Source organism: Vanacampus margaritifer, chromosome 2 (genome assembly GCF_051991255.1).
Source record: "Vanacampus margaritifer isolate UIUO_Vmar chromosome 2, RoL_Vmar_1.0, whole genome shotgun sequence".
NCBI lineage: Eukaryota > Metazoa > Chordata > Actinopteri > Syngnathiformes > Syngnathidae > Vanacampus > Vanacampus margaritifer.
Genome location: NC_135433.1, coordinates 38067601 through 38094664, shown reverse-complemented (window position 1 = coordinate 38094664; position 27064 = coordinate 38067601). Strand labels below are relative to the sequence as shown.

Genomic DNA, 27064 nt, shown 5'->3' with positions numbered 1-27064 from the left:
TTAGGCCTTTTCCACTTACTGTATATTCATTTAAAAACAAATATTTCCCCCCTCCCCATGTCCTAGATATGCTTGTCGGGTGTCCCGCCTGACTTAGAAAATAAATAAATAATCGAAAGAGCGGAGCACCAGGTAGGGAAGTCTGCGTCTTGTCCCAAGTGGCCTGAGTCAAATTGCCTCTTCTCCGGATAAGCTTGTTGGGTGTCCTGCAGGCAGCTTGGAGAAAGTGGACGTGTGTTTAGGCTGCATGGGCGTGTGTTTTGTCTGAAGAGGCGGAACAGGGGTGGATCCTCATTGGTATACGTCACGAAGTGATGACCCAGTCATTTTCTTGGGCTGGGAGGGGCTGGTGCTTTAAGAATGAGCTGGAATGTGGTACCGCACTAATGCTATTTTTAGACTGCAAGGTCACGTGACTTCAACAGTTTGAACCGGAAGAAGATAAAAAATGAAAACTTGACGACCTATGCTAAAAGTGCTTGTTTTGTTCTCGTTTATCGCCGGGAAAAAAACATGCCAAGCAAACACAGCTGTTATGGAACTTGCAGAAACGACACCAGACACTACGAGCGTCCACATATGAAGGATGTATTCTTTATTCGTTGTGTTCAACTGGTGCGGATGTCTAAAAGAGCTGTTTAACACCAGCAAAGTGAGCCTTTCACCTTCATATGTAGTAAACATTTTGTTGGGGGCCATGCATACATGCTCCTACGATGACAATCCCGCTCTTGCCGGTCACCGCCGTCCCAAAGAGATAAGCGATTGTAGGCAAAAGGCAAAAGTCTGGTGGAACGCAAATTGTTGTTAAAAATGTCATTTTCACATAATGTAAAAATATGTGAAAGACTTTCCAAGGAACTGGTTTACAAAATTAGGTAAGAATCTGAACTTAGATGGTTCTGTAGGCATTGCAGTTTTGCTTTGCAACAAAGATTTACTGTTTCTGATCATGAGCCTGTTACTGCTCAATGTCAGTTTACCAAGCCAAACTATAATGCTGTATACAAAGCTTGAGCTTAGTGGTCATTTCTTTCCCACTCTGCAGTTTCATATGAATGGTGTTTTTCCCCCTCTGCCTTTTATTCACACCTCAAAGAGCTCTCTACTCCAAGATACATTGTTAGATTCAGTAGTGATGAGCCACAGTGGGCTTTGAATGTTCCTCTAGGCTCTCTTAAGCCGAGATCTGTACTACCTTGTTCATTCACCCCCCTGGTGGATCTCTCTTTTCTAAAGACCAGACACTTTCAGTGTGGATTTAATGTGTCAGAAACTCCAGAGGTAAGTATTACAACGCGCAACTCAAACATTACATCTAATGGGGAGGCTGGAAGAGTCTTTTCTTCGCCCATTAGCAAGCTCGTGAAGCCACTCGTCTTCACTCCATGAATGTATCAGGCAGCGATGCTATAAAAAGAAGCTTTGTGTTGAATTTTTCATACTCGTAATTATTTTGGGCCTCACTTGCAGTCCATTTGTCAAGACCCCCTACCCTGCCAACCCCCTCTTTCCTCCTCACTGCACCTCCTTAATGGAGACGAGTGATCAGGAGTTCTTGTGAGGCTCTGCTAGTAGATTTAGAAAACATTATGGACATATATGTCATTATCACCTCCCACATTTAGAAACAGCCTTGCTCCTGAGTACCAGTAACCTTTGGTGGGCAAAAATGTGTGTTTATTCCAGGACTTGTTCCTTTTTTCCTCCATTGCTACCATTTTCTTTGGCTAACACTGGGCTATTATCTTGCAGTTTGTCAAGCCACCGTCCAAGAAAAGCACCCCATGTTGAAGCGAAATGGCATGAGTGATGGATTACTTCCTTCACTAGGCATGCTTTTCATCTCTCACGTGAATGTCCACCACCGTGTGAGGATTAGCTGGGTATTAAGAATGTGTTTTTACTTGTTTTTATTTTATTTAGGAGTTCAATAGTTCATGCTGAAAAAGATGGAAAAGGCTTAATATTGCTTGGCAACTTCACATGCCCAAGCAAGATTGCGCTTGCTTGATTTTTTCCATTAATATAGTGATCTGTTTTGGGTTTTTAAGTCGTGGTCGGATTCACATTGTGTACATTAAGACTGCCTTTCCCAACCTTCATTGAGCCAAAGCACATATTTACAAGAAACAACAAAAAAAAAAATCACAAAGCACACCACCAAACAAAAATATCTCATCTTAATTTACTCACAAAGTCACTTATTTATTGTGCCATCTGGCTTTGTTTAGTTGAACAGAAAGCTGATACACTGGAATTACAGAACTATACACACGCGCACGCACACACACACACACATAAATGCTTAAATGCTAATTTTCAGTAATAAAGTGAAATAGAAAATTTTCCGTGTACCTGATGTACATATATATACAGCATATATATATGTATGTATGTCAGAGAGGTTGTTTTTGTCACTGAGTTAACAAGTTTGACGTTTTGTCAAAACCATATCGCCAACTGTGACGTCTCCTGGCTGAGCTATGCTGGATTTGTTGATGGGGTACACTGGTGATTACACTTCCTATACTGATTATGTTCTGTGTGGGAACTTGGTACTGTACTTTTTTTCTTCTTTTACTTAGTGTCATTGTAGATTTGTTTAAATTCTATTGACTATACTATGACCATTAAGAATGTTAAGATGTGACTTAAAGCATTGCCTGTGCCGGTAATAAAGGTTTTTATTATAGACTGTAAAGAGTTTACATTATTTCCTGTGGGAAATGTGTTTTGAAGTGAATGTGAAAGTTCAACACTCCAGGGAAAAATTTCAAGCCCGAGATGTGTTGTGAAGACTTGCTAACGGGTCTCCAATGCTGAAGTTAATGAATGCCTGTAACTTTTCCAGTGTGCTAATGAAACATGATTGAAAAAAACACAAGGCATCATCAGAACACAGCCTATATTGAAAACAAGCCCAGAAAGAGTTTTGGGGGGATGCGAGCCGCAGCATGGTGGGTTCTTTGCTTCAGTTGAAGTGGAATACGTAAGTGACAGGGAGAAGGTGTGATGTTGGAGAGTGTTAAAGCAGCAGTTGACACTTTCCACTGTAGCCAGTCAGGCAACTTGTCTTCTTGAGTGCCGGCATCTTATCGTCTGCGCGAGGCAGAAATATATCGAGGGGGAAGCATCCGGAAGGCAGGCTTGTCAAAGACTGAGAGCGTCGACATTTGACTGAGGCGGCTGCGCTCCCTGGGGCTCGAACCTACCGCTAAAAGCTTCCCTCGTTTCTCTTCCTGAGCAAAGCCAAGATGTGACACAAGCCAGTGGCCCCTGTTTGCATTCAATCAGAATGCATTGCTACTACTTTTGTTTGCACAATGCTGTCAAAGTTTTAATTTGTCAACCCAGTGTGTAGGCTTCTTGCATTAGAGGTAATGTAGAATACACAATCAAACTTTTCTGCCTACTTGTCTCTCCCTAGCCAATTTCTCCACCTCTTCCACGGTCATTTTGTGGCGTTCCCAAGCCATTTGGGAGACATAGTCTCTCCAACGCGCCCTGCATCGTCCCGTGAAATATTTGCTATAACTAAACTTGATTTAACTTGACTTGCTTTTCAGCTCAGCTCCTTCTTCACTGTGACAAACTGATACATAGTCCACATAACTGTCGGTGCAGAACCGATCATCCTACCGATTTCCTGACCCCACGAATCACGATACTTGAACTCCTCATCTTGGGGGTAGAATCTCATCCCCCGACCCAAAGAGGGCGCGCCACCCTTTTCCAACTGTTGACCATGGTCTCAGATTTGAAGGTGCTGATTCTCAGTGCCAGTCTCAACTAGTAGTACGGAAGTTGAGTCATTATGCTAGTACAGACGCTCCCCAACTTACGAACGAGTTACGTTCCGAGCGATCGTTCGTAAGGTGAATTTGTTCGTAAGTTGCTTCAGTGCTATATTTTGTATTATAATTTATGTTTAAAGAGAATACGGACAGTACTGTACTACGTATGTTAGAGAGAGAGAGCGAGAGACACACACAGTATGTACATGTACGTAATAAGATAAATAAAATGAAGTTTAACTTACTTTTGGAAGATATACTCGATGCTTAAGGATTTGATGGAGGAGGAAGAGGAGGATTTTATATCATGAGAGGTTCTTCGTCGTCGCTGGAATGGGCTTCAAAAGTTACTTCCTCCTCCGTAACTTCAATGTAGGAAGAAGTTGAGGGTCGAGGAGAAGAAGATGAGGGTTGATGAGTATCGTCCTTGGAGGATTTACTAGAAACTGGCCGAAAGAAGCGATCTAACGACGATTGCACAGTTTTCTTCTTTTTTCATCATAAATGATGCGGTAGCACTGTATGGCATCATTCAATTGATTTGCAACCTTTGTGCAACGTTCAATATTTGGGTCTTGCTGCTCGAAGAGTGCGATGGCTTTATCTATGAGCGACAGGCGTTTCTTCTTCTTCCCCCTCCTCGACACGTTGCTGAGCCTCCAATGCTGGGTGAGCTCTCACAGCGCCAAGCGTCGGTATTAGCGGCGGAAAGAAGCGCTACAGTACTCGGAAAAAGGTGCGCAATACAAAATCAAACTTACAGCATCTCTTTCCGAACATTTTTTGACATGCGCGCAGACATGTTCGTATGTACCGTTGTTCGTAACTCGAATGTTCGTAAGTAGGGGAGCGTCTGTATTTTTCCCAACACGACACTGGCATCAAAACTGAAATTCACCTTTTGAACCTGGGGCTGTTCGAGTAAAGTTCAGGCTAAAACACAATGACTTATTCCGTTTTATATAGTATTTACTTTTGTATTTGATCTGTTTTGGTTTGTTGTTCAACGTGGACACTTTGACATACTTCACTGAATATTTTGTATATTAATTATTATAATATATTTATTATATATATATTATATTATATTATTATATAATTAATAATTAATATTAATATTTTGTATTTTCCTATACAGAAGACAAACTATTGATGTTGTACTTTTCTAATAAAATTTGACATGTTATGTACATGTATTACAATATTTTTTTAAATTAATTTTATAGTCGAATTGATTTTTTTCCTGAAGCTTTCATTTATTGGAGAATTTACTGCTGATATTGTTTCATTTTAGATTTCATTTGTAGGTTTAAAAGCATAGAATGTTTTGTGGTTATGAAAGGCAAGCAATTATAAATAGTATATGGTAAATGTTGTTACGCAACAGAAGAAGACTTGATCAGTAACCGACACACGTTGTTTTTTTTGTTTTTATGTGATATATGTTATACAGTATGTATGTATGTCCTACTAATGTTTTTCCATGAACATTTTTATTGCAATTACGACTTAAAAATAATGCATCGGATTTATATAGCGCTTTTCTAGACACTCAAAGACGCTTTACAATGGAATGGATGCATTATTCATGCACTCACACATTCACACTGTGGTGGCGGTAAGCTACTTAAGTAGCCACAGCTGCGCTGGCGCAGGCTGACGGAAGTGTGGCTGCCAGTGTGCGCCTACGGCCCCTCCAACCGCCACTGAACATTTGCACCTTCCATACGTCGGTGTCAGTAGCACTGGAGTTAATGTGTGTGAAGTGCCTTGCCCAAGGACACATGACTTGGGGACAGCGGGGATTGAACAGCCGACCTTCTGGTTACTGAACGACCATCTCTACGTCCTGACCCTCAGCCGCCACAAAATGTTTTGTGTTTCAGTAGGGTGGGGATCTTTGTTGGCAGCATTCAAATTTGCATAGAAGTTCAGGAGCGGAATGCTGCAGAAAGCCTGCAAAAGGCAAAGCAGTTTAATGTTCAACATTTTGTTAACTTTTTGTGCCCAATGGGAACCGAACCGTGACCTTAAAACAAAGTTAAGTACTGTTCCCGCCTCTCTTAGTAACTGTTGTGTATCGGTGCTGATCTTCTGTACATCAAATCAGTGTGAAAACTAGAAGGAGGTGTATGCCATTTAAGGTCACTCGCTAAGATGCGTTTGGATAAATGGGAACCAACATCCATATCATCGATCGTTAACTTAGCCTTTGAAGTTGTATAGTGTTGCCCCGCAGCCTTTGTCTCGAATGCTGGATGTATGCTTCGCCGCCCATTGGGAGTACACTTAAAGCGGGAGCAGCCATTATCTCTGCAATACAGCTGTGCAAACAAGAGGTGCGTGGTGTGAAATGATGTTACGCCACTTTTGTCATCTGTAATACTTAGTTTACCTCAAAAAGAACGGCCCGCCTTGAACACGCAACATGATGCGTCGGATGAGAGCCATTCAGTCTCCATGGGGGGAGCAGAGAGAGGGGGGACCAGAGGGCAGGGAGGGGGTCTCGGTGCCTTGGCGGTGCTTCATTTCCTCGTTTTAATTGGGCTATCTAAATGCATCCCCAGTTTGTCAATACCCGCTGGGGTGCCTGATAAAAATGATTTGTCTTGTGCATTCGGCAGCATGCTCAACGTTGTTTCCCTCGGAGGGCGCTCGCCCTGTCGGCTGTCAGCGGCAGAATGTAATTTAGCGTGCTCGTTGCTTTTGATTTTCAATGAGGAGTGGGTAAAGATGTGCGCCACTCCGTCCCGTCCTCCCCAACCTCGTCTTCTTCTCATCTTGTTTCCTTTCCCCTACACTCTTTAACCTGTAACCCTTGAGTCAATATAAGCAAAGGAGGCACGCCCACCTCTGTGGAGGGGGAACAATGACACATAATATGCATATTTGTAGAGGCTCAGCCGCCGTGAAGCCCGGTTACTACCCTGGCACTTTTTACCAATTCCTTGTCTTTTCACACACATCCTGTCGCAATGTGAACTTTCCTGAATGGTGCTGGAGCAGACAAATTCAAGGTTCAAGTGCATCTTTGATCTCCTGGATCGTGGATAAAAAAAAAAAAAAATCTATTTCATCTATATTTCTTTCATGGGTTTGTTAGGTTAGCAAAGAATACTCAGTCAGACTGTATACCCTCACCAAGGCATTTTATTCTCCACCCGACCAGACAATATTTAAAACCTTTCCCAGGAGATTTAATAACATCTTTCAATGGGTTTTGTCAAAACACACCAAAAAAGTCGACTTTAAGAACACTTTTTCCCCTCGCTGAAAGTGGCCTATTATTAGGGGGCAGTCCCCTTTCATGCAGATGAGCCACTACTCGCCAATGTCAATGTCAAATATGGCTTTTGATATCATGACAAATAGGGATGGTGCTGGGAGCTGGCTTGTTCAGCCCCAGAACTATAAAAGTGAGGGCAAATAGCCAGTTCCCTGCTAGTTCCAATAAAACCGGAATTGAGCAGGATACTGACTGGACCTAATTTGATCTGGAAAATGGTTGGGTCAACAATTTTAAATGTTATGCCTGTTCAGTATTTTTTAGTGGCAAATCTTTGTGTGTGATCAAGCGAGTAGAGCCGAGTGATGGACTCCATGATTGTCTGGTGAAACAGAACAATAGCCAATTAGGAAGCTCACACTGTTGCCGGAAACAAATACAAAAGCATAAAACAAATCAGTCACCATAATAAAAATGCCAAGAAGAGTTTGCAACCGCATGCAGTTACCAGACAAGCCAACAGCTAGTCTTGCTTCTTTGATTTCTTCTATTAATACTTGTACTGTGCTTTAGTGCTAGTATTTGCAGGTAGTCTGTATTCCCTGCGGCACAACACACATTGTGATTTGAAGCACATCTTACGCTATAGTTGAATATAAGTGGCTAATAAAAGACTTGATTAAAAAATAATAAACCTTGTGATCTTGCGATATTTTAGGGAATTCTTAGACTGAGTTTTTCAGGGAATAGGTGAATTTGTGAAATGCAAATTGTGCTTCTCAATCAACAGTTAGTATTATGCTGCATTCGAGGATGGTCGGAAGTTGGACTTATCCGAGTTGGCTTTTCGCATTTCCGACTTGAAAGTGTTCGAGACGAAAGTAAACAAAATGGCTAATAGTGCTAAATTGTTTTTTGTTTTGGTCCTCAGAACACATTTTGACCTCCAGAAAACTTGCCATCTCGTAATTTTGCTTCATTTATTATTTTTATTTTATTTCATAAGCGTTCCATACTGTTCAGTAGTTCACCGTATAATTTCATGCAGGTAGTTGGTGGCAGGCATACTGTCCCGTACGTTGTGTTACGTGAAGTTATGTCAAATATTTATGAATAAAGAAAACTATCTAGTTTTCTACTCAAGTAAATTGTGTTTTTCCATAGGGTCGCCATTGTAGAGTGACGTCACATTGAAGTCGGGGTACTTTTTTTTCCAGAATTCTCAAGTGGGATTTCCAAGTTCATGGGGGTGTTCCCGTACCCACTTCCTGGTTTGAAGTCAAATGCAGCATTAGTATTGATTTTCCGGGTACTGAGTTGGTCCTTCATTCAGGGTTGATGGTTTAAAATGCAAATGACTGGTGGTAGTATTGTCCCAAGTTTAACCACTGGGAATTATTAAGTGGGAATCGATCTTAATCAATACATCTCTCCCAATAGCTTATCTCATTGTCAATCATGACCTGACCCTTATCTCTAGGAGCTACATGCTTCTTCTGTGGCAGCCTTGAGGGAAATGAGCTAACAAGTTGACAAGAGCAGTAGCCAAGCGTCAGTAAATAGCAGTTCTGGCGGGCCGAGGAGAGGGGGGGGGGGGGGATAACAGGTGTTGCCCAGCTGTGTCTTTGGCCGTGATGACATAGCACTCATGTTAGGCCATCAGCAACAGCAGCAGCACACTAACTTTCACAACTTGCCGTTTATGACACAAGTCAGCGTTTTTCTGCCTGGCACGCATCTACAATTGCGGCGGAAGAAACAAAAATAGCTCATTCGAGTCATGTACACGTCAAGAACTTTTAGGTTATTGGCCTAACACAGTGGTGATGAATGAAGCGTGATTGTTGTTTTGTTTTTTTGCAGTAGAATAAAATGAATGATATAAAGCTTTTTCCTTCTGTCAGCCGCTCGCCATTGTCCGACCCCAGCCTGACTCTCTAAGAAGATTTATTCCCTGAACCGTGAGAAAGTGTTTTGGCAGACTGGACTTGTTAGGCTTGCACAGACAGTGATATTGATAAAGATTCACCCCCGTCTTGCTGCCTCCAGCATACTCTCTTCACATCAGACGATGACTGTAGCCCTCCACTGCCGAGCAGAGCTGTCTGGCTCGATCCAGGTGTTCATCAGCCTTGGTGAGCTTTCAAGCATCGTTTCCCCACCGGCTTGAATCGCACTAGTGAGGCCGCCGGGCTCCCTTCAGATTGAAAAGGTTGTCACCCCTTTTTCAGTGTTGTGGAATGAGTGGGGGATGGGTGCTTGTCACAATGTTATAAATTCATTCTTTGTAGAGGGGGATGGTGGTGGTGTCGGTGGTGGTCTAGGCAAGGCTATTCAAACGTGGGGGGGTGGGGGAGTAGTACTGAAAGGGCTTCACCCGAGGCAACAGTTTTCATTTTGCATTTAGCAATGATTGTGGCGGTCCTTGTATGTTGTTTTTCTTGTCAGTAAAGTCACCAGTGATCACAATCATTGCTTGTCCAAAGACCATGAATTTGTGTGTCCAATTTCTAAACCGTTAAATTAAGGGAAAGTACACTTTTCAAAGTAATTGTTTTTTCCCCCATGGTTAACTGCAGTACTGCTCTTGTAACGGCAAGGCTGTAGAAATATACATAGTATTCACTGACGTCACGGGATCGCGAGCCCGTCCCTCATGTTGTTGCAATTATCCAGTGAAGTCAGCTTTGCTTCTATTGAGTTTACACCAAATGTTCTTTTGTTATTGACGAATGTCACCCTCAGCTTCCTCTAACGTTACTTGTGTAAGCAAGACATATGCGGAAAATTTTGCTCAACATTCTTTGCAGCGGTACACGTTGAAACGTTTGGTTAGTGGAATCGATTGGATTACAAACATTTGCCGATACTCCCGGACCGGATTACTTGGAAATGCATGCTCTAAGGTAGGATCACAGACATGCTTGCGCCTTCTGTACTTTCGTATTTTATTGGTTGCTATGTGCATTTATCAATTGTGAATTCGAGGTGAAGACTCTCAGGTTATTTTTAAACCAAGTTTAAAATTTCCCCGAAGTTTCCCCAAAGTTTCCCCAAATGCGCTACCTACGCTAGCTGTGCTAGCATGTTCCAACATTGTTGATTCATCGCTTATTTTTTACTCGCGACTGCCACCTCTGGCCAAAAACGTAACTGCAGCATCTGTGTCAGGCTTGTTCATGGTGCGTGCGCGAGTACGATCTTAAAGCGACAGCCACAGTTGAAAAACGAAGACATGACTTCAAACGAGGTAGAAAAAAATACCCTCTCCTCCCCAAAGAAACTGTAGATTGTGCGGGTCCGCATACTCTACTATAAAGGGAAGATAAAAGCTGATAGATGCAGTCAGAGTAAAACAGTCAGGGCTCTTCGTACTCATCTGGGCATTGGTGGGGCATGCATGATGTAGAAAAGCTATAATATTACCTTTTTAAAAGGCATAATGCACCTTTAAATGGCATCTTTTTTAAATACTATGTCCAGAGGCATTAAAATATTGAATACAATTTAGTTATTCACACTTTATCTAAATGATGCGAAAACTTAATAATGGCTCTTTGTCAGAACACCGGATGTTTGGAATGTTACAGCCTGTGAACAGGTTCATGCTATGTTGAAAACACAAAGAAGAATTAAACCGGTACATTTCGGGAAAATGGGGAAATGCAAGTTTCAGCAGAAGTGCCTGACTAAGGAACTTGTCAAAACCTGGTTAAATCCCGTTGACATTAAAACCACAGAGGCTTTCGGCAGCATGTGCAAAAAAGACCTTCAAACTTAACACAATGGGTGCCAGTACGGCAAAATCATCAAGCTAGGGTCAAAAGGGTCTGCATGGGCATTGGGCACTCCCAGACCCATTGATAGCCAAAGGGCAAGTGTATGAGCTCTTGTTCTGTAGTGACCCCAAGTGTCACTAATGACAATGCAAATCCATAGAAAAATAAAGAAAATACAGGCTTAAAAAAATAGTGCAAAGGAGTCACTATAACACAATTTAACAAAAACAAATGTGACAAAAAAAAAATTTATTTGTGGGGACTGGTGGCTAGTTGTCATTAACAATGAGTCCATGAGTTGCTTCACGTTCCACTTAATTTGCTCGTAATTTGAAAAGAAAAATGTCTTCTTTTTTTTTCCTTATAAAAAAAAATGTTCCTGTCACCACTGTCCAACATGAAACACTCATTTAAGAAAGTGCAGCACCAATAGTTTGTCTTTTTATTAGGACACGAAAGACAAGTGCAACAGTGACAGTTTGAACAAATTGAATTATTATCCTATTATGACAGCAATGGCATTAATTATTGCTTTGGCTCCATATGAAGTCCCTGGGACAGACTGATTAAATTCTGTTGGAAATTACACCGCTCTAGTTTAAAATCATTTTTCAAACGAGTTGACAAGGTTTACATACAGTACTACCCAATTTGTGTCACTAGCCTCTCTGCCTTTCGACTGAGCTACATTGTGGGCTTCCTGTCCCTTACTTTCTACTATGTTCTGTGTGAGAACCTTGCACTTCTCTGTACCATACCAAATGATTAACAGAGTATGAATTCATGTCCCGTTACACCATTATTGCAAGGGGTTCTCATTTTACGAATGTACCGACACGTTTCAAGGTTACGAATGACATGGACTGCAATGAATTACTTTGCGCATATGTTGTCATGCGGCACAAGAAGGCACGAATAGTTACCACCCTAATTAGTATCTTGTTCTTTGCTACTGCATTAACGTGAGGTTATAAGACAATGGCACTTTCCAACTCCAAATTCGGATTGCGTTGCCGCCGTAAGAACGGAACTCCATTTGAAACCACCCATACATACATACTGTATGTATGTACTGTATGTATGTATCTTAACCAACAGTGTAGAATGTATGTTCCCTCTGATGACATAAAATATACTTTGTATCCAACATATCCAATTTGTACAAAAACAAACAAACAGTGTGCAGTATTGTTGAGTTTCAGCCATTGTCCATTTGTGCAATTGAAAAGGGCTTCTCATTCCATCATAACACGATAGCACATTACGATTTCTACCCCATTACCCAATATTGCGGGAATGTTTGAGAGATTGTTATAATACGCAAGGATTGCCGCCATTTTGAACACCAGTCGATAATCTTTCCTTTTATCGTTTATGGCGGTTTGTCAATTTTTTTGTCAATTTGATTTTGAGTGAACATGACATTTGAGTAGAGTCGACACACCTACGCTTTTTACATCTACAGCAAACGTGTTCCTTTTCTTCTTCTCTCAGGGGTGCGTGGGTGATAATTGTTCTCCAGAAGTTCCTGCTGCACAGTCGCGTCTTTGTAATGCAATGGCAGGGTTCCAAAATTCTGCACCGGTTGTCTTTTTCCCCCCCTCCATTTTTAGCAGATAGTTTTGATGTACGATTTTAGGATTTTAAATGAGCTGGATTATATTGTCACGCAGAACAGGCGCTGGAATTACAGTTTAATCAGATGACCCATATCCTGTTTTGTTCAAAGCCAGAGTAAAAAAGTTTCCGATAAAACAATTGCTGCTCTTGCTGCATACGCACATCTGCAGCCTCGAGTGAAATTAAGCTGTCGCTCATTGTTAGCGACGCAGAGAAATGTAGAACACATTGCAGTTCGCCATTTTCCGCTGTGGAGTTTAAGCCTAGGAGACATTCGACATTACCGCTTAGCGGAAACCCATCATAAGCAGTTTGAATCTTTTAGTTGACTTCTTTAAAAATGCTGTATTTTGTCGGTAGTGCTGCACTGTTACTAGGACTGAGGAGAGACAAACAATTGGCCAAGCGAACCTGTAACGGCTGTTAAGATAAAATAAAAACAAAAGGGAGATATTTGTTAAAATAGGTTCTCAATCATCAGACATGACATGAAGACGTAATTAATTTCACAAGATCCGTCCATCCAATTTTTATCCTCACAAGTATTGAAGGTAAGCAGCAAGCAGGAGCCTTTCCCATGTGAATTTGGGCGAGAGGCGGGGTACACCCTGGACTGGCTGCCAGAAAATCGCAGGGCACATACAGAAAAACTAACTTTTACAATCATATTCATAGCTAAAAACAACTTAGTTTCTTTCATTTATCTAAGAAGACTACCCAGCAGCCCAGATTCAAACCCCAGACTCCAAAACTTCGAGGGCTTTCTGCTTACCACTCGTCCACTCTCCTGCCAATTCTCAACCTAAATAATAAAACTAACTTAACTAAAGTTTCAGTAGATTTGTTGTTCTGGTGGGGTTCAACCACTGGGCTGTTGATAGAACTTAAATATGGTGATTAAAACAGTTTTGAATGCATTATTAAATCCCCAATAATGCATGATATTATGAATGGCATCATCCGCAAGCATTTGTCTTCGTCGTGACTTGCAGTGTCAGCAATGTCACTGATTAAAAAAAAATCATTACATGGACGGGGGAACATGGTTGAAGCGTTGCCGGATGAGCCAAGTTACAGTCCACACAGTATTACTGGGATAAATGAGCAAACTTCCCTCAAGGTCCCGAGGCCGTGTGATCTATTAAGACTCTGTCGTCTCGGATGGCGAATCTCACAGAGCAAGGGAATTTTGGGAGGGGAGAATAGTTGTGCTGACATCCTCCTCTCGGTGCCATCCCTCGTCCTTGTAGGACAGAGGAGGGAGGAAAAAAAGAGCACCCGGGGGCTGACTTGGCTGTTCCTTTGAGCTCCGTCATAAATCCCACTGAACATTTTTGAACATCTGTTGTGGCTGATTAGCTCCGTGGCTAGCAGAGTTTGACCACAGGGAGTTGGTACGAGTGTGCGTTAGGGGACCGTGTGTGTGTTTGTGCGTGCACTTGAAACCGTGCTGAATTTGTACTATTTTGCATATTTTTTCCCTTTCAACCACTGTTAATGCAAATATGATTGTCAAGAGCAAAGTTATTGCATCATACAATTCTGCCAGTAGGGGGCATGTATTAATCTCTTCAAGTGGAATCATCATCACACACATGATGTTTGGACAAGCTCTGTCCTTCAATTGAGTTCTTAAGAGTTTTGTGAGTCATTAACTTTCTCCGCCATGCTCCCACACAACAATGATGAAAGCTGAAACGATTCCCAATCACCCTCTGTCTAGTATAAGCTTCAAATTTTGAAGCAATCTGACAAAATATGTTGGAGTTTGTTTTTGAAGGACCACTGGTAATAACTAAATAGACATTAAGTTCAGCCAAAATGGCCGACCTCCCGTGTCGTTCCAGGCCTGGGTGCTTGACACTTTTTTTTATGTCTACTCTCATGATAGATATGCTTCAGGGACTGAATTTGCCCAAAAGTCGGTGTAAATGTGCAATTTAAATAAGACCACTTTGAACCAAAATAGTGTACTTCCTGTCTTTTCAGGGATTGATGTTCTTCAGACTTTTTTGTGAGGCTACTCATGATAGACATGCCTTTCAAATTTCATGTTCCTAAGTAAAACTGGCTTGTTGAGAATTTTCTACATTGCACAAATCGGAACTTTTCATCAAAATGATCTAAAAAAAATGGCAGCTGTTTCAAATACATTTTTTATGGGTCTACTCATGCCAAATTTCAAGTTGCTTATTTAAACTCACTTCAGTGACTGAATGTCGAGCATGCCCACAAAACACAATGTCGTGAGGCGGACTGCTTATGGAAGTAAAATTGGCCCCACATATATTTTGAGTCATTTTTGTTGACAAGCTAGCACCTCCCACCAGAAAATCCATCTAGGACATGAGGAGATTAAAAAAGGTGCGAGGAGAAATGAGATAGCTGCTGCTTGAGGTAAATTCATGGAAAACGTCTACTAAAGATGACATAATGTCATTGATGCGTGCGGGTCAAAAATGAACCCATCTGCATGGCAAAATGATCACTAACACAAAACATGTCTAATTTATGTTCCAACAGGGATTAACGCCTTGGCAGATGCGAATACGATAGTTAGTGTTCTCTCCCAAGCACGTCTCACTCCTGGTGTTTGGCTTTTGATGACGTATAGGTTGTATGAGCGCAAACTTTGAATCCATACTCACATCAGATATATATCTGTTTTACAGTACATCCACATGCAAAACAATCTCAAGATGGATTTGGGGAAACAAATCATACTTTTACTGTTTACATTGCATGGGAAAAAAATTAGATATGTGTCATGTATACAAAAATAAATAAATAATCAGAATTAACCTGCAGTATAAACATAGCCGTAGATCATTTGCTTCCAAATTTGAACCATGTATACTAAAAAGACAAGGTTGGGAAACATTTGACTAAAACTAAACTCTTTTGACATTGCCTTGTTGGTTGAGCATGCCAGTGAAGTCAAAAGGTTCCTAAGCACCCCTTTCTGGCAGAAATTCAAATCTTCACTGTAGATACTCTGAAGTCTTGCAAGATTTGATAGGTTGTTTTTATTGCAACATGTATCAGATTGGCACGTTCCGCTTGGAATGTGTCAATGTCGCAATTTTGTTGACTTTCTACCGTAACGACGCCACGCGCCAAAGGTATTTTTATGGTCTGCTTTATCATGTCAAGCCTGTGTATTTGCTAGATTTCATCAGCTCTCCTTCCATGGAAGTGAGCCAACAGATTGACAGACCGGCAATTTTCTTCAAATTACAAATATTTATAAAAAAAAAACATATCACGCCACAGCACACCTTGGCGTTTAATTTTAAATGCAGGTGCCCTGCAGATTTGCCTCCCATTGGCCATGGCGCAACAAGGTAAACCCCCAGCCCTCCTCCTCTTGCTGAACACTGAAATCTGACACCGGTGACATCACACAGTGGGTTTGGCTTCTCCCGTGCCATTGCTGAGCACCCTCTCAGTGTGTGAACAAGCTCTGCTCTCTAAAGGATCCGTTTCTCTACGCGACACTGCTCCCCGGCTGGAATTGTAACACGGGGAAGAAGACCACTAATTTTTTCTTCTCGTTTTGTGGAATAATAGAAGAGCACCTTGACGAATATTTCGAGGGATAATCCTTTTTCGACTACCATTGGATTGCCTTTCCCGGGATTTAGAACACACTTCCCTCTGGAATAAGTGCCTGAAAGTAAAAAGGAATAAAAACGAGATTTATTTGGAATTGACATGAATGGGTAAGTGGAACTTTAACAGTGAATTTCTGCATAAGTGAATTCTTACTGGAAGGAAATATGGTGCAGGTGCATTTTTTGGGGAACTACTGCTGCGGGGCTCAGTTGGGTGATCAGAAAAGTTGCTTCTTTTAATCTACAGAATAAAAGTTACAAACTAAGTTGATGTGTCACACTCGAGCGCTCAGGTATTTTCTTCGTTCAGTCTTTTTGCGGGCTTCCCTTTTGTCCTTGCTCACTCTTGCTTGTTAAGCCAAAACAATAGTTTAACCTCGTCTTGGTTTAGCTCTATTGGCTGGCTCTCTGGCAAATTGCCCCGTCTGCCGCGAGCCCTCCCTAAACTTATTCAAGAGGACTTTGAATAGACGGGGGCCATAGAATGTCCCCTAGCTACCGCTGCTAAGGTGAGGCACCCTGCCGTTTCTTCCGTGCTAGGGCCTATGCTGGGGCCAAACAACCTGCTTTTCCAGTTGCCTTTATCTCCCCGGGCAATCTGGAGGCTAGAATTTCAACGACAAGAATTCCAGTCCGAGTGGGAGATGAAGAGACTTTGAAATCCCGGATAATTGCAGGGGGGCAACACTCGAAAGCCACAAATTTAGCTTTTGAGAGCTGTTGAGGCCTCAGGAGAGTATAACCTTTACGCAAAGCTGTACGTCTCTTATTATTACATTTTAAGGAACTGGCTGTAATAACTAAATGTAAACACGGTATAGTCTTTTGTAAAGGTATGGCCTTTTCTATTTGCAGAGATGGGGGTGCTCGGATGACACAAATTTTGCTTGCAGGAGCCGTTTGGGCCTGCAAAGCTTTCAGCACCCTATTCTTGTTATATTTTAAGAAACGGGCTCTAATAGCCACATGTAAACTTTTAGAAAAATTTGGCCTTTTTTTAAATATTTTTTTTATTTTTTAAATGATCTGCAAACAGGATTTCTTGAAAGCCAAACAATTTGTTTTTAGGAGATGTTGGTGTCTCAAAACCTTGCACCTCATTGTTTTATTTTAATTAATGGGTTCTAATAACCAAATGTTAAGAAGGCAATTACGTTGAGCAGAGTTAACCTTTTCCTGTTTTGAAGTTGATGGGATTGCTCATGAGCCACAGATCTTACTTTTGGGAACCTGTTATCAGATCCTCAAAGTGTAACCTTCACTTAATCTAAGTAACAACCAGTTGTAAATATGAGACAATGTTAGCCCTGTAGCAAGTAAGTTATTTGTCAGTATTCTCAGAATTTTATGGCCACTTTGCTTTTGAGAAGTGCTCAAAAAATAATTGTTGTATTTGTGAAATGCAGGATAAAATGACATAGAACGTGTCTTGTGTGACACATGGTAAACGATGACCTTGAGGCACACACAAAAAAAAAACAACCACCACAAGATGGCCGTTAGAATGTCTGTTGAGCTGCTTAAACAAAGAAGACAAAAAGCCACGGTCATTTATTTAAACAAAGCCAATTCCTGTCCACCCAGGGCTGACCTTCGGGTCATCCTCCCCCTTTCACCTCCTCCGAGCCGGTCAGTGACACTTCACACCGCTTTTTACAACTATTCCTCGGTCAGTCATTAGTAATGTTGCGGGGGCACCACCAGATGCATCCAAGACGGGATCCGAGGAAGTGGCTCCTTATCTTTATAAGATCTTGTGCAAACAAATATCCCTTTTCTGACTTGAAGGCCTTCCTTTGGAATGAATCACACACTGTCTCATCGGGAATCTGCCACTTTTCTTGCCCGTAGGATTCCTCAAAAGTAATTATGGATGGGAGCTCATGGATTTTTCTATTCAACTTTATTTCTCATCACGGGTGATTTGGGTAGATGCTGACTGGTCTATTAATGCATGATGGATTTACCTAAGCGCTCTCGTCCCAGTTGGGACACCAGAGACGGTTGCTTTAGAATCACAGATTGATGTCTGGAAAGGCCAAACAAAATATCAATATATCGATGTCTGTTATGATACAGTACTGACACAGGCACCCAATATTATGATAAATAGCTGGTATCACAATATGAATATCATTAAAATGTTATGATATATTATCAATATCTTGTTTTTTTTTTGTTACTTAAAAAAATACAAATGCACAAATATTGCAAAAATAAAACAATTTTAAGTAAGGAATAATACACAGATATGAGGAACACATATAGAAATAAACAAATGTTAGACAAAATATTAATGTTAAAAAATATTATTTGAAAAAAACAACTATTGATGAATATATACTTGGCTATGTTTTGCGGGAAAAATAGTAGAAAAACCAAACGTTATGGCCAAAACATTCGAACATATTAAATTTGTGGATTAAGGGGAAAAAAAAGTAATTAAGTGTTATAATATACTAATATACTTGACTATACACACAAAATAATTTGTCAGAAATCCATAAATATTAATGCAAAAGTATTACAACAAAACTATTCACAACAAACCACACTTTTTCAACAAAAAAATATCAAAATCACAGATGAAAAATGCAAAACAGTTAAACCAATACAAAAATAACATTAGAAATAGCAGACGATATTAGAATATAATAAACAAATATGTTACAAAATTGAACATATTAGAAAACAATACGTAATTAAAATACCTTTCTAACGTAACTTTTTTGGCACACGCACTCCCCAGTTGACAAAATCTGCATTTTTATTTGTTGGCAAAGGTTAAAAGCACCTTACCAAAATGGATTGGAATAAATAAATACAAATCTTATTTTTTTATTGTATTAAAATGCGATTAATTACTGCAGATGTAATTAATTTGATTAAAAAATAAATGAATAAAAAGGAATCCCTTCACTGTGAGATCCTCTGAAATTCCCACCCCTAATTTACAGCGCTAAAATGAGTCCAAGGCTTTGATGTAGACCAGCCATGTTTGTGATCGCCTCAAAGTAGTCAAAGTTGTTTGTTTTTTGCGCCAGCAATTAAACTGCCCGCCGGCAACAAGGTCAAAAGTATCTGCTTTGTGATGACGACGCCTAATTGCTAGTCCCCCTGCGCTGTGCTAAATAACGTGTTGATGCAGTGAGAGAGGGCTGAACGCGCCAGATAGTCACGCATAATACCCAACTTCAATCAGCCACCACCAACTGGGCGAATGTGTTACTTGTGTTGATAGTCACTTTCCGGGCACGGTTGTGACATTTTGCTCCTAGCGCGCAGCCTCATTCGTTGTGACGGCGGCTGGGACGAGATGTATGAAGGGGGGGGGGGGGGGTGGGGGCTAAATGCTGCTTTACCACTAGATCACTCCAAGGAATAGCAAGGAGCTCATACAGTACAGGAGTACTGTCCAAAAGAGGTCTGTTCTATATGTTGACATTTAGACAGATTTGCTGAAAAGAACAAAAATGCCATTGGACAAGAGGCTAAATGGAAGATTTATTTAAAGAGAAGCAGTGGTGTACTGTGTACATACAGTATATATGCATATTTTTGACTCTGAAGGAAGACCCTGCATGACACTAAAATCGAATAATTTACAATTTCAAATGTCACAACTTTTAGAAATTAACCAAAAATATTCAAATATTGGAGAAAAGAACATTATATGAAGGACACAGAATATTTGAAAAAAATGGAAAATAAACTTTGTTTTTTGTTGGAGTCTAAGCTTGAGTTTGGCCAAGCCAGCCTCTTGGGTTTTTTTGTTTTTGTTTTCCCCTCCAGTTTCCATCCCAATTTTCTTCTATGCTAACACAAAATGTCCTGAAAAGCATGATGTCACCATCCAGCCTCAGTACCCTGCAACATCCATCCATCTTTTCCGAGGTCGGGTCGCGGAGGCAGCAGCTTTAGGAAGGAAACACAGACTTCCCTCTCCCCAGCCACTTCACCCAGCATCACCGGCGGGATCCCAAGGCGCTCCAAGACCAGCCGAGAGACATAGTCTCTCCAGCGTGTCCTAGGTCATGCCCGGGGGCCTCCCGCCGGTGGGACATGCCCGGAACACCTCTACAGGGAGATGTCCAGGAGGCATCCGGACCAGATGCCTGAGCCACTTCAACTGGTTCCTCTCAACGCGGAGGAGCAGCGGCTCGACTCTGAGTCCCTCCAGGATGACCGAGCTTCTTCTCACCCTATCTCTAAGGGAGATACACCGGGACACCCTGCGGAGGAAACTCATTTTGGCCGCTTGTATCCGGGATTTTGTTCTTTTGGTCACGACCCACAGCTTGTGACCATAGGTGAGGGTAGGAACGTAGATCGACTGGTAAATCGAGAGCTTTGCCTTACGGCTCAGACGAGACATACAAATGTTAGAAAAAATACAAATATTTGATGGAAAATGGTTTGTCATGCACCCACATTTTCCAAGATTCCGATTTCAACATGTTGAAATTGTGACCTTGTTTTCGTTCCATGCACATGCGCAAATATATTGAGTGTTTTCTTGTATGGCTTGTGAACATGCCGTCATGGACATAATTTCAACCATTTTGCAGTTTGTTTGCTTCTTATACATGTCCTGTGACAGTATTTCCTGTCTGTATTTCTGTCTCCTTTCTTTCTGTTATGAGGTGCAACACTTCCTTGAATGAAGCTTTCGCACTGCCGATTACTTGCTGACCAAATAATTGCACTATTTAGCTCTGCAGTCTAATTCTTTACCAATAAAGGGTGCTAAGAGACTATTATGTAGAGTGCATGTAACATGGCGAAAGGCATCAAGACTTTTAATGGCTTCAATATTATTACACATTATTTGGTGGATCTTGAACTAACATTTTCTTTAAAATGCATTTTGTTTTTAATTAACCTATTTTTGATGTCTGCAATAGATTAATGGGCTTTACATGATTTCTAATGGGTAGATGGATATTGCTTTGGTTTTCGTTTGATTTGCTTTGGGTCACACTTTTTGGTTCGGATTAATTATAACTCACACTGCACTTAATAGGAACAAAAATCCATGTAGTCAGTAGAAAATATAAAACCATCATGCCATTTCTTGAATTACTGCAATATCCTGAAATATTAAAACTGCTGCCTTTTTTTCCCTCCCTTTAGGCTGCTTTCCACTTCATGTTGCTTTACCAAATAAAAATGGGAAAGGCATCTTGATTTATGCGTCACTTGGTTCTGGCAGCATAGTCTCTTTTGGCAGATTTATGCCACCGCTTCCCGACACCCCTCGTTTGTGCCCGGGCCCTCCCAATTTCTCCAAATGTCGGGTGTCGACTCCACATTCTGCTTGATTACTTTATCAGCTCCCGCTGTCGCCGCTTCGGCGAGTTATGACCTCATTTTCATCGGCCCAGTGTAGCGTGACAAAACATGACAGAGTCTGACTATCATTAAAATGTTACTGTATGTAATAGCAACCCATTTCTATCCTCGCATTTTGAGACATTTTGCTTTTTCCCTATTCCTTTTCTGCTTGACTATGAAGTCCCTGGCTTGTTTTAGGAAGATGGATGGACGTTGGTTTCATTAGTACACCTGACTTATTTATAGTGTGCACTGCTTTTTTGCTTGCTGTGGGCCCTGTAAAGGATGCTGGAGGCTGATGAGACATTCTTGCGTCTGAGAGGTATTCTCCACGGAGGCTAGGGTGAGAAAGAGGGTGACAAGGCAAGAACTACAGTGGATATAATTAAGTCTTCACACCCCTCTTTAGAGGCCAGATATTTGTGTTTGAAAGAAATGAGACAAAGATAAATAAGTGGAAAAACAGTTCATTATGAACTCATTTTATGTCAACCATTTGCACGGGTCACAACCCTAAACTGCTTTTGATTTTTTCAAGCCCCACAGAATATTGTCATATAGTTATTTTTACCAATTCCAACGCACGTAACACGCATTGACGTAGACTCTGAAATGTAGTGAATGAATGAATGGAAATGCATATGCATTCTGCAGTTCATGTGCAAGTAAGTCCAAAGTGATGGACGTATGCACAATGCAAGAACTATGGAAGTGTGAAAATGGTGACCTTCAAACGCGATGTCTAACACAGTGCCTGTGTTAGAAAAAGCAATGAAACTGCACTCACACAAATGCGACTTGATGAAATTCTTACTTGCGCAAAAAAAAAGGTCGCATATGCAAATATTTTGGTTGCAGTCTTGAGCCTTGGTTGTTCTTGTTTTTTTGTTTTTTTTAACAAACCATCGGGAATGTGCAAGATTGTTGCTGAACTGAGTCCTGGATGCTCATAGGTTGAAATCAGGTAGATATTTGAGCCGTAAACATGATCGTCGAAGTATTCAGTCATTGTTGGGCATCATAATTACATATACAGTCACATATTCTCTCTCTGGCATTCAATTTCCGATAGATAAAAACCACCATGTGCTCAAGAAGCAACAATAGTGAAGTACACACACACACCCCACTGGAACCCTTCTTAGCAGTCCAGACCTAGCACCAAATCTTTATCAGGATCTCCCCCTTCTAGCTCTAGAGATTAGCGCTTTGCAACCCTGCAGCGGGGATGCTGTCTGCCTGGCAATTTGACGGCTAATCCCCTGCCTCTTCCCCTACAAATCTCTTCCCTGATAAAGGCGTTGCTTAAACATTAGTAAACACGGCAGACTCTGCTTGCCCTACTCGTCCTAACAAGCGCTGCTAGGAAATGGAGGGATCACCAGCATTCGCGTCGTGGCTTTGTTCATGCAAATGGCACACAAGGAAACTCCTCTGAAGGGTCAAGACGAGAGACATTCACATGAACATTGGGCCGTGGCTTGTTTTGGCTTTACCTAATGATCACTGACTGTACTACTGGTGGCTGCTGCAGGATGTTTATGACTTGCGCGAAAAGATCTCCTTGCCTCAGATCTTCCTTCACAAGCTGCCTATATGACCACGGACGGATGGCGTCCTCACAGCAGTTTAACTGGAAGCGTTAGCCTCTGGCCCCTTACCTGATGTCTGTCTCCCGCATGATTGTTCAGCCTTGGGGATCAAAAGCAAAGCCTTCGGCCCAAATAAAGCTTGACCTGGATATGACGTTTAACCAGTCGGCGGAATGACTTCAACTTGATGACCGTGATGGCTTTTGGTTTGCTGACCCGACAGGAGGCACTTTTGGTGTCGGGGTGGATCTTGACAGTGGGGTGAGTGACATGCTCTTTTCCCACGCCACGGCCGCAGTGTTCGGCCCAATAATTGTCAAGAGAGCGAGATGACCTGTCAGGAAGAATTGGGTGAGATCTGTGTGCAGCACGGTGCTTAACGCGTCTGTCTCTCAGATCTGCGGTTCTGGGTTAAAATCTCATTTCCGGCCTTCCTGTGGGGAGTTTGCTCAGCGTCTCCCCTTGCTTGTGTGCGTTTTCTCTGGGTACACATGCTCTATCTCATATTCAAAAAAACATGCATATTATGTTCTTTGAATACTTAAAAGGTCCACAATGTCGGTGTGAATACGTATTGGTAAATGTCTGTATGTGCCCTGCAATTCGTGGTGACCAATCCTGGGTGCACCCTCTCTCTAGTCCACTTAGCTGGGATGGATTTGTAGAATGAGCCATTCAAATAGACCACTGTGAGAGGGCTGCAAGCTATGTCTTGTGTTACATGAGACCCTTATCAAACTAGAAATATTTTTGATCTATGGATCAGTCTGTATTCCAAATGCATTGAGTCCAGGCTTCAAAACAATCAAGCACACACTAAGGTACATAGTTTTTATGATTGTTTAGTACTAGACTACGGGGCAGTGTCCGTCTGACTTTTGACATTTGTTGCAATGTCGTGAAATGAAGAAGTTTGCTATAGTGTAAGATAGGGATGCACCGAAATGAAAATGGTTGGCCGAAAACCGAAACGGCGGAAAAAAATCATGCACATTTTTTACTATCATTGCATTTATTATAGTTAATTAAAATTATAATATTATTATAAAATATTTATTTAACACTGGCATTTTAACCAAGCACAATATGAATTGAAATGTGCCCACACCGCAGATGTTGGCTAATGGTAAATTAAACAACAAACGATGGTTGAGCATTTTCTGGCGGTGCGATTGCACTTTATAGTCAATTAATTCGCACTACAGGCGGGGACGGTTGCATGCAGCGGGACAAGGTGCGGCGCACTTAAAATCGGCACATTCACATATTCACCAACGTTAAAAAATAAATACATTTGTTTGCACCAGCTAATCGGCTTCGGGAACGGACAGCAAAGTCACACACAGCGTCCTGTACAGGTCTGTCGCCACCCGGAAATAGCGGTAAGTGTTTCCGTGTTTAAAACTGTTTATAGCAATAGTGCTAGCATTAGCTAAAGTATTTAGCACGGCCACCGAGATGAAAAAGTGGAAGCGTTCGAGGGGCTCTTATATTAAAAAAAAAAAAGGGGGGAAGGCGCTGCGGGAGAAAGAGTGGCTCACCTGTACTGCAGTACACGGCAGTTCTGTCTTTTTTCGACCCACTTAAATGTTGTACATCAAGCGACGCCCCTCTCCTCCGGTGTGCGCAATGACCCCGAGAGCTGCTGCGACCGACCGGTACAAACTCACACAGTGAAAAACCAGCGAGAAGAAAAGGCGGACACTCACCCCCGCGTTCGCTGTTTAATTTAAACAGACGCTTGCTTGCAGCGTTTTTTTTTGCTTGCATCACCGCAACCTATTTCGACCATATTCTTTCGGCTTTAATTATATTTCAGCCGAATATTTTCGGCCGAAAAATTTCGTTGGCCGAATATTCAGTGCATCACTAGTGTAAGATTATGTGAGCACACGTCATGAGAAAGCATTCCCAGTGACTGCTTTACTTAGAATCTTTCATTTTTTGTTATACATTTATATTTATGACCATGGAATTTTATTTTTCATTCAAATATTTACTGTATAATATGTATGACAAGTGTAAGTTTGTGATAGACTACTGTAAATTTCGACTGGCATTGATTCAGGCCACATGTCACTTGTAATAACCAACGCAGTCAATTTTTAACACATGCATGTGGGGTCTGAAAACCAGTTAGCTCCATTGACAATGAGCTCCGGTCGGTAAAATTTTTACAGCCAAGTCACAACTAATCCTAAGAGGGGAATATCCTGGAGTTGCCCGCCCGTCTTGACTGTGTATGTGTGTGTGTTTCTTGTTAGGCAAGCAGCAGAACAGTGATTCTACAATGGGTAACAGTGGTAATTGATAGTCTGGAGGTTGTTTGGATGGCAGGTAAATCCTATCTGCAGCTGCACTGCTGAGCGAGCGAGTGGGTGGGGGTACGGTGAGGGTATAAATAAGTCTTCCAAGGTCTGAGGATTTGAAAATAACCAGTCGAACAGCGGGTGGGGGCTGAGTGGAGCAGATAGCATATCTGTTGATAGACAGGTTGAGCGGTGGCCAATATTTCACGTGGCGGCTGATTCCTTATCACTTCCGATAGCCGGCACATTTAAATCGAAAAAAATTCTTGACGTCAACTTGAGCAGTAAGTGTGTGGTTGTGCCGCTTTTAAGTGACTTCCATTAACCACAGCGTCAAATCCAGTCCAGTGATTTGTAAAGGGAGATGATGTTGAGGAAAAAAAATGAAGGGAGAGACAGGATGGGGTGGCAAACAAGGGAGATTGGTCCCAGGGAGAGATTCGTACGTAGTAATGAGGCCATCGTTGGAGTGTGGGTCATCGCGCTGCGGCTCTGGCTTGTCATTATAATGGACCTTGCTAGTCAGCTGGCAATCGATCGGAGCGCTCGCCTGTTGTTCCTCACTCTTTCCTCCTGTCAGGGCTGCCACCTCGAGAGAGGCAGGATGAAGCATAATCTTTTCCCCGACGACAGATTCCATGTCCAGATATGACCTCATTACCTGCAAGGTGGTCTGAGGTGATGTGCGACTGGCACAAAGTCCAACATCCGACTTTCGGATGTGGTAACCACACTAAAGTAATAGCATAATTTAACATGAAGACGACGTAATGTGGTTAGCGCATCTACTTCATAGGTGGAAGACTGTGGTTAAAGTCAGCCGATAGAGGCCCCAGGTCACAAAAGAGATGGATGGACTAGCTGCTGTGGCTTTCTCCCACATTTCAATGCATTTCAATGAAGTCTATTAAATAGTCCATTGGTGTGAATGTGAATGGTGGTTTGTCAATAAGTGTCCCCACTTTTCACCAGAAATCCTCTGGCATCGGCTCCAGCTCATTGATGACCATGAGGACAAATGACGTGGAAAATGGTTGGACTAGGTAATACAGCGTCATTATCTTACATTCAAAAAACATGCACTTCAGTTCATTTGATGAATCTAAACTGCCCATAGGTGTGATTGCCTTTTTTGTCTTTGTGCCCTGTAATTCGCAATGATTTGCTGTTTACCAGAATAGGCCCCAGCTCATCTTAAGTGGGATAAGCGCTGTGAAATATGTCTTTTCTCCATTCATGTTGGCTTACAGTACTTTGGTTTCTCCTCGAGAGAGTCCCTCCCTGTTCAAATAGTGTCAAACTAAATCGATTAGGATTAGGTATAAGCACATCCTCCTTGAAGTTAATTGCTCTGTGGCACATTAATAGTGATTTAAGGCAGACTGAACTAGATCTTGTTTGATGAGTTTGGAATACATAGAAAGTCCAAACGACTCCTGCACTCGTCTCGTTTACATTTTAAATCCCCTGGCCTCTGGAGAGCAATGAGAGATATATGGTCCCATCTGCCCTGGCAGACCGGCTCGCAGCTTAGACGGACAGAAAAAGACAGAGCGGGAGTAGTTGACCCACAGAAGCAAAGTTTAGGCGGCAAAGAAACAACCAAAGACAGAACAGCTTGTTAGATGGATGGCATGGCAAAGAGCTAATGTTAAAATAGTTTTGCTTTTCTGGTAGCCATCGCAGGACACAAATCCACCTTTATAAATGCACCGTAATTCGTTGCCCGAGAATCCATCATATGAGTATTTGTTTCTCCCCTAGTCCAAACATTTGAGACACATTTCCACCAC

At 41.7% G+C, this 27064-nt stretch overlaps 1 protein-coding gene across 20 annotated transcripts in view; it reads left to right on the top strand.

Annotated features, from left to right (window-relative positions):
* ptprfb (protein tyrosine phosphatase receptor type Fb) overlaps positions 1-27064 on the top strand; it is a 257682-nt gene that overhangs the window by 55288 nt on the left and 175330 nt on the right. The window contains exon 1 of one of the 20 annotated variants that reach the window (XM_077555440.1): positions 15852-16144. The exons of 18 other annotated variants lie outside the window; for them this stretch is intronic. The gene's annotated coding sequence lies outside the window, so the exon portion shown is untranslated. Of the gene's footprint in view, positions 1-15851; positions 16145-22705; positions 23224-27064 lie in introns of those variants that run through there. One more of the 20 variants, XM_077555441.1, reaches the window with a different exon arrangement.